The following is a 16,645-nucleotide window of genomic DNA, read 5'->3' as shown; positions in this document are numbered from 1 at the left end:
TTATTAAAGCTGTAATAGACACTTCGAGGAATTGTGGTGGCAGTGGTGTGTCTGACTGTGTGTGTGTTGTGCTGTTTGAGACACATGGGTGGAGTTGCTGGCATGGAAGTGAACATTTCAAATGAATAGGATTGCATGTGTTTGCTATGAGGGTCACTTAAACGTATAACAAGTAGCACTCAGACACCCTGTTATCTCTGCTGATCCTCCTGACAGACGTGAGGGCGTTCAGGGGGAAAAACGCCTCTTGTTTGGGGAGAGGTGATGTTACTGAAATAAGGGTTAGGTGGCGGGCGTACTGTACCTCCTCTACTTAAGGCTGTCTTTTGTTCGGCCAGCAGCATTTTTCCAGGGCCTGAGGATAGCCAACATGTTCTATGGTGACAATCAACCCTTATCCTCACCATCCACTTGGGATTGCCTTTCATTTCTGTCTCGTTGAAAGCCAATTGATTTGTTTTCCTTGGCCTAGCATGCAATTTCTCAAGAGGGTATTGCTGCGTTACAGTATGTTTGCACTGTATGATAAGCAAATGTTATTTTTAAAAAATCTGCAACATCTGGAGCCATCTATTGCTATTTGGGACCTTCAATTTCAAGTCCAGTTTAATGATACCCCTTTCACGCCAACATGCGCACACACAATATAAAGTTACCCCAGTTATCGCATGATTTCTCTCCTCCCCAAGGCCAAGGATTCCTTCATCACCACAAAAGTAGCTCACTGGTTCCTTCTGCAGTGACTCTGGCCAGCAGTCTACGTAAATGAGTTATCTCATGTGCGTATGATTCCACTGGAAGATAACAGTCCCCAGCCTTGTATAGTGCCTTGTAAAATAATGGAACAGCACCAGATAAAACTATGTGTGATTGGAGCGAAGTTGTACATGGTTCCTTCACCACAAATGTGACTAGATTACACTGTGGTTTGTCTCAGTGGATACCGAGGATGTGGCTTCTCTCTGTTGGGCCTTGTTCCTCAACCAACCATCATACTGGGGGAGCATCATCATCCTCAGAACAGCTCTTTTCATATTTGTTATTTTATTTTTATTTCACCTTTATTTAACCAGGTAAGCCAGTTGAGAACAAGTTGTCATTTACAACTGCGACCTGGCCAAGATAAAGCAAAGCAGTGCGATTAAAAACAACAACAACACAGAGTTACATATGGAATAAACAGTCAATAACACAATAGAACATCTATATACAGTGTGTGCAAATGTAGTAAGTTATGGAGGTAAGGCAATAAATAGGCCATAGTGCAAAATAATTACAATTTAGTATTAACACTGGAGTGATAGATGTGCAGAAGATGATGTGCAAATAGAGATACTGGGGTGCAAATGAGCAAAATAAATAACAATGTAAATAACAATATGGGGATGAGGTAGTTGGGTGGGCTAATTACAGATGGGCTGTGTACAGGTGCAGTGATCGGTAAGCTGCTCTGACAACTGATGCTTAAAGTTAGTGAGGGAGATAAGTGTCTCCAGCTTCAGAGATTTTTGCAGTTCGTTCCAGTCATTTGCAGCAGAGAACTGGAAGGAATGGCGGCCAAAGGAGGTGTTGGCTTTGGGGATGACCAGTGAGATATACCTGCTGGAACACATACTACGGGTGGGGGTTGCTATGGTGACCAATGATCTAAGATAAGGCAGGGATTTGCCTAGAAGTGATTTATAGATGACCTGGAGCCAGTGGGTTTGGCGACGAATATGTAGTGAGAGCCAGCCAACGAGAGTGTACAGGTCACAATGGTGGGTAGTATATGGGGCTTTGGTGACAAAACGGATGGCACTGTGATAGACTACATCCAATTTGCTGAGTAGAGTGTTGGAAGCTATTTTGTAAATGACATCGCCGAAGTCAAGGATCGGTAGGGTAGTCAGTTTTACGAGGGCATGTTTAGCAGCATGAGTGAAGGAGGCTTTGTTGCGAAATAGGAAGCCGATTCTAGATTTAACTTTGGATTGGAGATGCTTAATGTGAGTCTGGAAGGAGAGTTTACGGTCTAACCAGACACCTAGGTATTTGTAGTTGTCCACATATTCTAAGTCAGATCCGCCGAGAGTAGTGATTCTAGTCGGGCGGGCGGGTGCAAGCAGCGTTCGATTGAAGAGCATGCATTTAGTTTTACTTGCGTTTAAGAGCAGTTGGAGGCCACAGAAGGAGTGTTGTATGGCATTGAAGCTCGTTTGAAGGTTTGTTAACACAGTGTCCAATGAAGGGCCAGATGTATACAAAATGGTGTCGTCTGCGTAGAGGTGGATCTGAGAGTAACCAGCAGCAAGAGCGACATCATTGATATACACAGAGAATAGAGTCGGCCCGAGAATTGAACCCTGTGGCAGGCCCTCCGATTTGACACATTGAACTCTATCTGAGAAGTAGTTGATGAACCAGGCGAGGCAGTCATTTGAGAAACCAAGGCTATTTAGTCTGCCAATAAGAATGCGGTGATTGACAGAGTCAAAAGCCTTGGCCAGGTCGATGAAGACGGCTGCACAGTACTGTCTTTTATCGATCGCGGTTATTATATTGTTTAGGACCTTGAGCATGGCTGAGGTGCACCCATGACCAGCTCGGAAACCAGATTGCATAGCGGAGAAGGTACGGTGGGATTCAAAATGGTCGGTGATCTGTTTGTTAACTTGGCTTTCAAATACTTTCGAAAGGCAGGACAGGATGGATATAGGTCTGTAACAGTTTGGATCTAGAGTGTCACCCCCTTTGAAGAGGGGGATGACCGCGGCAGCTTTCCAATCTCTGTGGATCTCAGACGATACGAAAGAGAGGTTGAACAGGCTAGTAATAGGGGTTGCGACAATTTCGGAGGCTAATTTTAGAAAGAAAGGTTCCAGATTGTCTAGCCCAGCTGATTTGTAGGGGTCCAGATTTAGCAGCTCTTTCAGGACATCAGCTATCTGAATTTGGGTGAAGGAGAAGCAGGGGGGGCATGGGCAAGTTGCAGCGGAGGGTGCAGAGCTGGTGGCCTGGGTAGGGGTAGCCAGGTGGAAAGCATTGCCAGCCGTAGCAAAATGCTTATTGAAATTCTCGATTATCGTAGATTTATCAGTGGTGACAGTGTTTCCTAGCCTCAGTGCAGTGGGTAGCTAGGAGGAGGTGCTCTTATTCTCCATGGACTTTACAGTGTCCCAAAACTTTTTGGAGTTAGTGCTACAGGATGCACAATTCTGTTTGAAAAAGCTAGCCTTTGCTTTCCTAACTAATTGTGTAAATTGGTTCCTGACTTCCCTGAAAAGTTGCATATCGCGGGGGCTGTTCGATGCTAATGCAGTACGCCACAGGATGTTTTTGTGCTGGTCAAGGGCAGTCAAGTCTGGGGTGAACCAGGGGCTACAGTGGGGAAAAAAAGTATTTAGTCAGCCACCAATTGTGCAAGTTCTCCCACTTAAAAAGATGAGAGAGGCCTGTAATTTTCATCATAGGTACACGTCAACTATGACAGACAATGAATCTATTTGCAAATTATGGTGGAAAATAAGTATTTGGTCAATAACAAAAGTTTCTCAATACTTTGTTATATACCCTTTGTTGGCAATGACACAGGTCAAACGCTTTCTGTAATTCTTCACAAGGTTTTCACACACTGTTGCTGGTATGTTGGCCCATTCCTCCATGCAGATCTCCTCTAGAGCAGTGATGTTTTGGGGCTGTCGCTGGGCAACACGGACTTTCAACTCCCTCCAAAGATTTTCTATGGGGTTGAGATCTGGACCTTGAAATGCTTCTTACGAAGCCACTCCTTCGTTGCCCGGGCGGTGTGTTTGGGATCATTGTCATGCTGAAAGACCCAGCCACGTTTCATCTTCAATGCCCTTGCTGATGGAAGGAGGTTTTCACTCAAAATCTCACGATACATGGCCGCATTCATTCTTTCCTTTACACGGATCAGTCGTCCTGGTCCCTTTGCAGAAAAACAGCCCCAAAGCATGATGTTTCCACCCCCCATGCTTCACAGTAGGTATGGTGTTCTTTGGATGCAACTCAGCATTCTTTGTCCTCCAAACACGACGAGTTGAGTTTTTACCAAAAAGTTCTATTTTGGTTTCATCTGACCATATGACATTCTCCCAATCCTCTTCTGGATCATCCAAATGCACTCTAGCAAACTTCAGACGGGCCTGGACATGTACTGGCTTAAGCAGGGGGACACGTCTGGCACTGCAGGATTTGAGTCCCTGGCGGCGTAGTGTGTTACTGATGGTAGGCTTTGTTACTTTGGTCCCAGCTCTCTGCAGATCATTCACTAGGTCCCCCCGTGTGGTTCTGGGATTTTTGCTCACCGTTCTTGTGATCATTTTGACCCCACGGGGTGAGATCTTGCATGGAGCCCCAGATCGAGGGAGATTATCAGTGGTCTTGTATGTCTTCCATTTCCTAATAATTGCTCCCACAGTTGATTTCTTCAAACCAAGCTGCAGATTCAGTCTTCCCAGCCTGGTGCAGGTCTACAATTTTGTTTATGGTGTCCTCTGACAGCTCTTTGGTCTTGGTCATAGTGGAGTTTGGAGTGTGACTGTTTGAGGTTGTGGACAGGTGTCTTTTATACTGATAACAAGTTCAAACAGGTGCCATTAATACAGGTAACGAGTGGAGGACAGAGGAGCCTCTTAAAGAAGAAGTTACAGGTCTGTGAGAGCCAGAAATCTTGCTTGTTTGTAGGTGACCAAATACTTATTTTCCACCATAATTTGCAAATAAATTCATAAAAAATCCTACAATGTGATTTTCTGGGGAAAAAAATCTCAATTTGTCTGTCATAGTTGACGTGTACCTATGATGAAAATTACAGGCCTCTCTCATCTTTTTAAGTGGGAGAACTTGCACAATTGGTGGCTGACTAAATACTTTTTTCCCCCACTGTATATCTGTTCTTAGTTCTGAATTTTTTGTATGGGGCGTGCTTATTTAAGATGGAGAGTAAAGCACTTTTGGAGAACATCCAGGCATCCTCTACTGACGGAATGAGGTCAATATCATAAAATGATCATATAAGCTGCCTTTTGTCCAAAGGATACATAGAATAGGTATTTGTGTACATCTGGCCCCTACTGCTTCAAATCAAGCTTTACTTAAGTATTTGATATAATAAAATCATCCCTTTATTCTAAAGGATAAATTAAATAGGTAGGTCTACTTGTATACATTTGGCCTCAAATGCTTCTTCTACCAAAGCATGTTTTACTTCAGTATTTCATCCGTGTATTGGTCGCGCTATACCTCCTCTCCTGGACGTACTTTAATGGGACATTACTGAGCCAATGTAAGCATTTAAAGCTCTACCGCCTGAAGAATTCCTTTGATCATTTTTCTTATTTTCCTTCTCCTCTCGATGCCCAGCCATAATGTGCTTGGACAGTATCTGATCTGAAAACAGCTTGTTTAAAGAATTGATGTATTGGGGATTCTCTTTAAAAGCCCTAGCCAAAACTGTTCCACTGTGAAGATGAAGATAAATGAAGACACGCTAGACCCCTGCTTTTACTGTTCAATTTCCTTAAGCTTGAAGTTTAGTAACATAAACATGTTTGAGTGTCCTTTTAAGATACTTTTATTGACCAGCTGCTCTGAATGTAAATGTTGGGCTGGGGGAATTTGGGGTGGTTAATATACAAGATCGAGGGGGTTGTCTCTGAAGTATTACAGGAGTCTTAAGAGCTGTAGTGGCTGCATATATGCCTCAGGAACGAGGCTGCCTTTAGTCATGTTAGAATCAATGGGAGTGGCATCAAAGATCTAAGTGAGAATGCAATCTTTATTAAGAGTTTGAAGCATGTCCCCAGCAAACCAAAATTGGTTATATGAAAGTTCCCAGAACATTTGTTAGGTTGTGGCAAATGTTCTCATAACACAAAAACTGTCCAGTCGTGCTGATGATTATACAATGTTTGAATAAAGCATTTGTCTGATGGTGCGTACGTTCCCAGAATGTTGCTCTCACATTTTGTTGTGGCAGTATGTTCTAAAAATGTGAGTTATAGATATGTCATTCTCATTGAAAGCAAGTCTAGGAAAATGGTAGATCTGTTCTATGTGCGCTATTTCTATGCTTCCCGTTTTTAAGTTTCGTTTTTGCATGTTTTACTTTTGGTTTTTGTACACCAGCCTCAAACAACTGAAAATACAATATTTTTGGTTATGGAAAATATATTTCACAGCAGTTTAGATGGCACAATGATTCACAACACTATAGTTGCTTGTTTTGTCAAATAAACTGAAATTATGTATTTATTTTTTACCTTTATTTAACTAGGCAAGTCAGTTAAGAACAAATTCTTATTTACAATGACGGCCTACACCGGCCAAACCCGGACGACGCTGGGCCAATTGTGCGCCACCCTATGGGACTGGAATCGAACCAGGGGGTCTTGACGCCTCAAGCACTAATATGCAGTGCCTTAGACCGCTGCGCCACTCGGGAGCCCAAATTAGGCAAACTATTCTAATTTTAGCAACCAGGAAATGGTGGAGTGATTTCTGCAAAGTGCATCTTTAAAACATTGTTTGAATGTTTTTGGAATGTTATCATCCTAATGTTATATAAAAACCTTAGTTTATGTTCTGGGAATGTTCCCGGTTTGCTGGGTCTTCTTCAATAGTACGTTTACTCTCTTCTACTGTTTACCTCAGTATCGTGGGTATAAGAAGACGTTTTATCAGGCACACTCATCCTTCTGGACCAGAAACTGTGTCATGGCCAATAGGGGAATATAGCCCTATTGATGGGATCTGTGTCCAGCAAAATCACAAAACTCCTCAGTTTGGAACAAGAAACATAGATCACACCATAAATTACCTGTCTACTTTTCCTGTGAGATAAGATACTAAATTTTTATGAGCTTCAAAGGAATGTGGCAGAACGTTGTCTCCAGCTGAGAGAGATGGGTAAACGGTGTGTGTGATGTGGCTAAGGTCTGCATTGTTGTGTCTGGAGGAAGTCTATTACAACCTCAATAAAACCTCCAGGACACAAAGGTTGAGTAGGCACACACGTGGGCGCCCTCGTGCACACACACACACACACACACACACACACACACACACACACACACACACACACACACACACACACACACACACACACACACACACACACACACACACACACACACACACACACACACACCACACACAGAGGAGGTCCTTCCCATGCCCTAGGTTCTCAGTATAGGTGGTATATCTTTAATGGTTTCTTTAATACTAAAGAAGAAATGGCAGCGCTTTATGAGTGTATTTAAACTAATAAAGAATAAAGGTCTGGATCATTTATTGTCATTTATAATTGAGGGTTAAGGGGGTGATACAATGAATGGTGGTCTGGCTTTTCATGTTATTCAGCATTCAAAACCCCTCTTAGCTATTGCATTCTTTGAGGTTGACCCAGGCAGCCACACAGGTGCATAACCCTAAAACGCTTACCAGAGTCCAAAAATGTGTATGCATATGCACAGCAGTGTTCTAGAATGTTGGACCGTTGGCTTTCATACTCATCTAATTCTCAGCTTGGCTTAAGCAAAAGTCCAACCATTAACACTGGGACGCGTTGGTTGGGAATTTTTTAGGGAGGTGCGCGGTCGGGCTGTGCGTCCCCCGCTGATGGTGGTCCCAGAGCCGCGTAGCTATGTCACAATGGGATGCCGGACTATCGCGTCTCAGCAACTGTGGACTCTGAATTACGCTTATGGGTCATGCATCAGATATCCAACTAAAGCTGTGGACCTCTGCAGCAACCATATGAATGACTCAGTTCAATACATTGAGTCTGATTCACAGTCTGAACATGGAGGGCTTGCTTTCTAGAAAGTGAGAAGGTTGATGTCTTCAACTAAAGGCTGGTGTCCTCAAATAAAGGCTGGTGTCCTCAAATAAAGGCGGGTGTCCTCAACCAAGTGACCACCAATAGTGCTGACAGTCTCCCTACATCAAGGCCCCAGAGCTTTCCCATCAACTCCTCATATTTATCCAACATGTCAAATATTATAAGCCCTTCCACATCTCAGTGGGAACAGCCAGAGAGGTCATTTATGGACACACAGTTTGCTTTGCTCACTGCATAATAACGCTGACTCAAAGCCAAACGTTTTTGTGGAGAAACCTCAGGCTTGATGAATTGTAAGTTCAACAGTGCTCAGGTCTCTGTGAAGTGTTACTTATGATGAGATGTTAACGATAGGCTAGCTAGGGTCCCGTCCAGATCTCTCCCCTCCTTTGGTCTGGCCTGCCTGTGTGTGTTTCTGCTGGGTGTGGTGGAACTGATGACATGATGTTTCTCCTCAGACAGAGGGATCTAGACCTCAGGGACATGTACTGGACAGTAGAAGTAGTAAGGCAGAGTTCAAGCCTGGCTATTGACTGGCGTCGCACAGCCACGGAGGTCAAGGGTTTAGTGGCGAGCCCGGCAGTTCCTGGTTAAAATCTGGCTCCCAGTGTGGCATTAGTTATGTCATCATCGACCCATCCTGCATTTCATATTCCTTGTGTTCAGGGCTCAGACCTGACTTGTTGACTAGCATTGCTGCACCAAGGTTAAGGGTTTAGCGTGGATCCCAGAGCCAAGCCCCCCGGTCAGCCAAGCCCTCAGCAGTCAGAGCAAGCTCCAGGAGGAGTAAAATGCCTCATCTCAAACATGTTTGGAGAATTAATGATGCTGCATGGTCTGACATCGCTGTACTCCTCCACAATGGGAACGATAACATTCTTAGCTGCCTGTGGTATTATTGCATTCCTGGACCATAACAAGAAGGCTGGTTGTTCTGAATCTGCATCGTTTGCAGCTTTTTTTGCATACTCTAGGCCTATTTAGAGACACTGTTGTCCATATTGGGGTCAACCTTAGTGATCTATTCAGTAGGTAAGACTACAGTATAATCAGATGAATTGCCTATATAGACAGTCACACCGATGAAAAAATGTAAAGTACTTACAGTGCATTCGGAAAATATTCAGACCCCTTAACAAAATGTGGAAAAAGTCATGTTACAGACTTATTCTAAAATGCTTTTCCCTCATCAATCTACACACAATACCCCATAATGACAAAGCGAAAACTGGTCTTTAGATTAAAAAATAAATAATAATAATAATAATACGTATTTACATAATTATTCAGACCCTTTGCTATGAGACTCAAAATTGAGCTCAGGTTCATCCTGTTTCCATTGATCACCCTTGAGATGTTTCTACAACTTGATTGGAGTCGACCTGTGGTAAATTCAATTGATTGGACATGATTTGGAAAGGCACACACTTGTCTATATAAGATCCCACAGTTGACAGTGCATGTCAGAGCAAAAACCAAGCCATGAGGTCAAAGGAATTGTCCGTAGAGCTCCGAGACAGGATTGTGTTGAGGCACAGATCTGGGGAAGGGTACCAAAACATTTCTGCAGCATTGAAGGTCCCCAAGAACACAGTGGCCTCCATCATTCGTAAATGGAAGAAGTTTGGCACCACCAAGACTCTTCCTAGAAGGGCCTTGTTCAGGGAGGTGACCAAGAACCCAATGGTCACTCTGACAGAGCTCTAGAGTTCCTCTGTGGAGATGGGAGAACCTTCCAGAAGGACAACCATCTCTGCAGCACCACCAATCAGGCCTTTATGGTAGAGTGGCCAGACGGAAGCTACTCCTCAGTAAAAGGCACATGACAGCCCACTTGGAGTTTGCCAAAAGGCACCTAAAAGACTCTCAGACCATGAGAAAGCCTTCCACTGCTTTGACTCTTTGACCTTTTTAATAAGGGAATGTTACTCCAGGTCATACATAACACTGCAAATTCCATTTTAGTGACATTTATTAGACTCCATTAAACAGCGAGGAGTTGTGTTGGTATAAAAAAGCTGTGAGCTGTTTCGGTCTTACCAGAATGTTGCTTTACTCAGTCCCCCTCCCCCAGCTCTTATCTCCGCCATCACATTGCAGCCACTTTGGGTTGTCAGAAGAGGTGCCTCTTATATGGGGAGTTCTGAACATTTCTGTGAGAATCTCCTAAGAAATGTCTTAAAGGAACCTTTGGAATGGAGTTGAAATCCCATAGGAATGATCTGACAGTGGTATCCTGTATCTAGGGAGTCCTGGCCCTGGAGAGGTCTTTTTTGCTGGCTACTCAGCTATGTGTGTGTGTGTGTGTGTGTGTGTGTGTGTGTGTGTGTGTGTTTGAGAAAAAGAGAGAGACACAGATAGAGAGAGACTATTCATTCAGAATTCTGAGGGTGAGAGTTAAGAACACACAGTGATCAGATTCTACAGCTGTACCTGTCCAGAATGCCGTGATGCCGTTTAGAAAGCTCTACCCGAGAGCCTGTTTAGCTGTGGAGGGGGCCTGGACCTTGGCATGGTGTTACCAGTGTGCTCTCTCTCTGTCTCTGTCTGGGTACGTAGCACAGAGGTGACGAGCGAACAAAGGAGTGAGAGAGCATAGCTTCAATGGGAGTCGGGTATCAAGAGGATAACCACCACACTGTCAAAGGGGCCCACCACTGCCATACACAAAAGAATGACTGACACCATGAAAGAGGGATGGAGTTTCAGAGCCTGGGCATAAAAAGGAAAACATTCTCTCCCTCTCTCTCTCTCTATCTCTCACTCACTTTCTTTTTCTTTTGTATTTGAAAGCTACAAAAAACAACTCGGCCCCTCATGTGGGCAACAATGTGTCACCGCTGAAGGTATTTTAACTTCTGAAGAGTCACAGGAGCAGCATACCTTTGCTTTACCTTTCTTTGAACACTTTTTTTCCTCCTAGAATGGCTCACTCAGTGATTAGGTGGACTTGCGAAGCAGCTTCTGATCATAGAAGTGAGGTTTTGATGAAGCACGCGGGTGGAAGCTGAATAAATGAAGAGGAGATTAGCAAAAATGATTTAAAAACAACACCTGTCCTGCTCTTATCGTGGTGGGGTGCCCTTTGTTGTTTGTGGGCGGTGGAGGAAGCCTCAAGGCAGGCTTGGAATCACGACGGTCTTGTGTTGCCCTCATCACACACGTCTTTGTGCGCAATGAGGTTATCTGTCGGGGCGTTTCAAAGGTGGGGGACAGACAATACCTTTCCGTGCCACGGGGAGAGGGTGTAGGGTTCTACAGTCATCCCTGAGCGTGCGACGATGGGGTCAGGAACATGGGACAAAGAGAAAGATTCTACACCTGCAAACAGGATTAACACTCCCAGACCGACAGAGACACATACAGACTGTGTTTGTTTATTATGTGAGTTTCCCTGTTACCAGGGGAAGAAAATACCTGCCACTGGCCCCGGACCACAACCAAAACACCAATACCAATCAGCTTTTTACACTGCAGAACAGCACAATCTGTTGCGTTTGATTTCCATAGCTGCCTTATCGCCAGTATCTCTCATAAATAAAAGTCAAACATAACCTTTATCTTAACAAGGTTTTGTTGAATACAGCATCTAACTATTGAGGTAACAAGAAAAGGGCCAATGGTCTGATGTAACCAAGGTGATGGAAGCCAATGATAAAGTACTGTAGATACAGCTCAATCTAATCTCATTTCCCACTTGAGATGTCATCATTATAGACCTTCCCCACTTTCACAGTTAAAGAGAAGGGATTTGAGCATTGGGATTATCTTTGACATTTTAAGGATGGATGTTATTTTCTGTTGGCCTACCGCCCCATAGTGTTAAATTCTGTATGGACACTAACACTATGGGGCAGTTATTCTCCTCCTTGCACTGGATTCAAAAGGCTTTTTCATTCCAGGGCCTTAGGATAGGCATAGCACTCAAATAAAAAAATACATTTAAACTGTAAACATTGACTTGCATTGGGCAATTATTATTGATTACATAACTGGACGTATGTAAAAGGATTCTATAAATCTGAACTCATACTTGACTTGTATACCCTTCATCACAGAAGGGGAGTGAATAGGTGTGCTATAAAATATTTCATAGCATCACAGGCTATTAAGTCATAACAAGTTTGATAAAGATCTGCTTTCAAGTACGTACATGACTCTGGATTTGTATTCATGTACGCTGCATGACTACAAAATGCAATTACATACAAATGGTTACTGTCCTATCTTCATGCTTACGGACAAACAAGCCCATCACTGTAGATACAGTCTTTGATTAATTTGATTTAACCTTTGGCGTAATGTTGAACTATGGAGCTACTTATCTGATTATCCACATAGAAGATAGTCTAAAAGGCTGGCCAGTCCAGTGATATATACCTCTCTATGAAGAGAGCGAGAGAGAGAACGAGAGAGAGAGAGAGAGGGGGGAAAAGACAGCACAGAGAAAAGGAAATCCTCATTAGTGTGATTGTCCAATGACTCACCCCTGCTGGAACTGCAGTGCAAACTTAATTTAGTGGTTTGAGAAAACATAGTATATGCCCAGCCCACACACTAGAGCAGGCAACACCAAGAGCCCAATCCAGATTGAGAATCTAATTAATTACAGGTTGTGACCTGAGTCGGTCCTGTTCCTGTCATTCCCAGGCCAGGCCTAGATGCTACTCAGCTTTTTGGTGGAGTTACTGGAGTATGGGATCTGTGTTTATTTGCAATGGAGAGCTTTACAAGGGATTTCAGACAGAGCAACGTTTTGTCTTGGTTGTTGTTGTAGAGGTCACAATTTCCAAAATATAGTTGAGTAGGAGGATGAAAACTTGCATAGAAATAGAAACTTGCAGAGAGAATACCAATCAGCCTTAATTCGGCACAGTCAATAAATCAATCAATTCATAATTCACTATGTGGGGAAGAAAATGTCATGACTATTATAATTTTTATGTGAAAGACTAATTGGTAGATATATTCAAGTATGAATATGCTATTATATTCAATTAGAAAAATGACACACAGACTCACAAAATTAGCCAAACTAGCTGTGATGGAACTGTCATGTGATGGAACTGTCATGTGATGGAACAGTCATGTGATGGAACAGTCACGGAGAATTGGATCAACAAAGCAATCTTCCAAAACAAAACAACTCTGGGGGTTTTCTGGAGCCAATGTTATGCGGACAGATTTACAATATATTACTTATCAACAGTTTGTGTGGTATATTACCCCTCTGGAGAAGATACAAAGAGAGCATGCTCTCACGAGGACCATAATATTACCACAATATTTCTCATATCTGGAGATTTTATGAATGAAAACTGTCCTGACTGAAATCTAAGTGTAGAGCAATCTGTCAATTACAAAGCATTTGTAGAACGCCCTACCAACTGGTCACAGGCGTCAGTTCAACATTTAGTTTGGATTTACATTTGGTTGAGTTGTCAACTAATGTGAATTCAGCGCGAAATCTAAAACAAATGTCACGTCATTGTAAAAAGTTGGGTGAAAAAAAATACGGAATTCACTTACGTTGATGACTTTTTGCAAATCCAATCAGTTTTCCACTGATTATAATTTTTTGATTGAAATGACGTGGAAACAACATTGATTTAACCAGTTTTTGCCCAGTGGGTAGTAGCCATTTTTAGGTATTTATGAACCAAATAACAGTTTACTAACTTATTTTAATCCCTTTATAAATCCTTCATAGACCTACCTTGATATAAAGTATTTCTCAGACTCTTTTAGTAATATGGATGTAAAATGATTAAATGACTTTGAATTAGACTCCAGCTCTCATCTGGGATTATGATAGGTCTAATTTAGAGGTATTGGACAGATCATTGAGGCAGAATGTAACGAAGACCCGATGAAGTGAACCTCATTATTAAATGCTTATTTTAGCAAATGAAAAGAGTAATGTAACTGGACATCTAAATCATACATTGGGCAATCATACTCTCCCTCTATTTCTGGATTTTATTTATACAATATTGCATACATCTGAGCAGAATGTAATTCCTCCCCTTTATGGACAAGACTGATTATTACAGTCTAATGCCAAATCATGTTGATTCAGATTTCTCAGGTGACTAAAGATGTGTTTTTACCCTCCTGTGACTAGCTTGTAGAGTGTTTTCCACATAAGGCTACCCTATCCCCTGACTCTGACCTCAGCTCTGTCTGTTTTGAAATGTAATCCCTTTACACCCCCCCCCCAGAGCTCTGTGACCAGATCATGGGCAGTCAAGGAAAGGTAAATTCATCTTAAGAGTAACTCTGGTTTGAGGTTGTTGTAATTATGCTGCAGGGTATAAAGTAACCCACGTTGCTACATCTTTCTAGGCCTCCGTGGTTGTGGTTCAAACTGCTGTCACATGAAGCATGTTTGTTCATCCATAGTTTAAAGAGCTCTCTCAGGGGGGAAAGACAGACAAAATCATGCGTTAGGATATATCTACAGTGCCTTCAGAAAGTATTCATGCCCCTTGACTTTTTCCACATTTTGTTGTGTTACTAGGTCAGATTAAAATGGAAAAATTGTCATTTTTTTGACAACGATCTACACAAAATACTCTGTCAAAGTGGAAGAAAAATTCTAACATTTTGTAAAAAAATAAATATGAAAAATAAAACATTAATATATCTTCATTAGATAAGTACTCAACCCCTTGAGTCAATACATGTAAGAATCACCTGTGGCAGCAATTACAGCTGTGAGTCTTTCTGGGTAATTGTCTAAGAGCTTTCCACACCTGTACTGTACAACATTTGTGTATTATTATTTTCAAAATTCTTCGGATCATTCCTAGGCAACCATTTTCAGGTCTTGCAGTAGATTGTCAAGCAGATTTTCAAGCAGATTTAAATCAAAACTATAACTCGGCCACTAAGGAACATTCACTATCTTCATGGTAAGCAACTCCAGTGTAGATCCATCTACCAATAGGTGCCCTTCTTTTGTGAGGCATTGGAAAACCTCCCTGGTCTTTGTGGTTGAATCTCTGTTTGAAATTCACTGCTCGACTGAGAGACCTTACAGATAATTGTATGTGTTGGGTACAGAGAGTTTGCAGGATGTCCTTTGGATGGTGGACCATTCTTGATACACATGGGAAACAGTTGAGAGTGAAAAACCCACCAGTGTTGCAATTCTTAACACACTCAAACTGGTGCGCCTGCCACCTACGACCATACCCCATTCAAAGGCACTTAAATATTTTGTCTTGCCCATTCGCCCTCTGAATGGCACACATACACAATCCATGTCTCAATTGTCTCAATGCTTCAAAATCCTTCTTTAACCTGTCTCCTGACCTTCATCTACACTGATTGAAGTGGATTTAACAAGTGACATCAATAAGGGATCATAGCTTTCACCTGGATTCACCTGGTCAGTCTATGTCATGGAAAGAGCAGGTGTTCCTAATGTTTTGTACACTCAGTGTATACTATGACGTTGGGTTAATGCCCTTTTAGTGATAATGCCCTTTTAGTGTAAGAGCTGTTTGAAAGACTGCCTGAAATTTCAGCCTGTTTTGGTAGGATGGAGTTTTGACCTGCCTGGTGACATCACCAGGCAGTAAATTAGTTAATAGACCAATAAGAAAGAGAGTTCCAAACCTCTCTGCCAATAACTGTTTTCAGTTTTCCCCTCCCCACTCAGACCACTCCCAGACAGTCCTAGCTAAATTCTTGCTTGAGAAAGTACTCTTTGCTAAGAAGGTATTTTTGTTTCTCTTTTACCATTTTAATTGAAAATAACTCATGGGTGGAGTGGGATTTATGGTGCAGTGGACACCTTTTGGTAACATGATATCCTCACCAGTCCCACTCCCATTCACAAGGGGGCAAGAGCAATGTTCCCTCCAATTATTTTTGTCACTGAGCAAATTTCAGGTCAGCTGAGTGTATACTTGAACGTTGTGAAAATTCTGTGCAACTTCTGGCGCGTTTACTGTGAACTATACTCGCTTTAAGTTACAGTTTTAACAGTGGTCTAGAAGACTACTGTGGCTATTTGATCGTAATGTAGGCCTACCAGAGTGGCCTACCATCAAAACAATGGAAAATGAATCCCATAACATTTTAACATGGAAATAGCTGTTCTATCATTCAGCCTACAGCAGCAGCCAATGTGTGGTGCTCAATGTAGGCCTACATTCCATGAGAAAAAAACAAACATGCAGGGCTTGACATTAACCTGTTTATCCACTTGTCCTTCTGACAAGTAGGTGACTGAACATTTTGTTGTGTTGTTTGATGCTAGAAACCACTTTACAAAATAAAATGCATTATTATTCCCATACCATTATTACAGAGAATCAGACAAATGATGCTACCTTCTGCCAATTGGCTACTTAGCTTATTCAAGCCTGTCTCAAAATACAACACTGCCCTTTAAGACAAAACAAAGCTCTTTACCTGACTCGCTTATCAAAGATGGCTAGAAATGCACACGTTTTATGCTCTTGTAGGGAGCAATCAGGCCCCCATTGCTGACTGCAAATTATCTATAACTGGGCTAATAACTTACTAACTAGCAAAGGATACAGTGGCTTGCGAAAGTATTCACCCCCCTTGGCATTTTTCCTATTTTGTTGCCTTACAACCTGGAATTAAAATGGATTTTGGGGAGGTTTGTATCATTTGCAAAATATTTTGTATGTGTGTACATAACTATTCACCCCCCAAAGTCAATACTTTGTAGAGCCACCTTTTGCAGCAATTACAGCTGCAAGTCTCTTGGTGTATGTCTCTATAAGCTTGGCACATCTAGCCACTGGGATCTTTGCCCAT

This window comes from Coregonus clupeaformis, chromosome 15 (genome assembly GCF_020615455.1).
Source record: "Coregonus clupeaformis isolate EN_2021a chromosome 15, ASM2061545v1, whole genome shotgun sequence".
Taxonomy (NCBI): Eukaryota; Metazoa; Chordata; class Actinopteri; order Salmoniformes; family Salmonidae; genus Coregonus; species Coregonus clupeaformis.
This window is presented reverse-complemented; position numbering follows the sequence as displayed.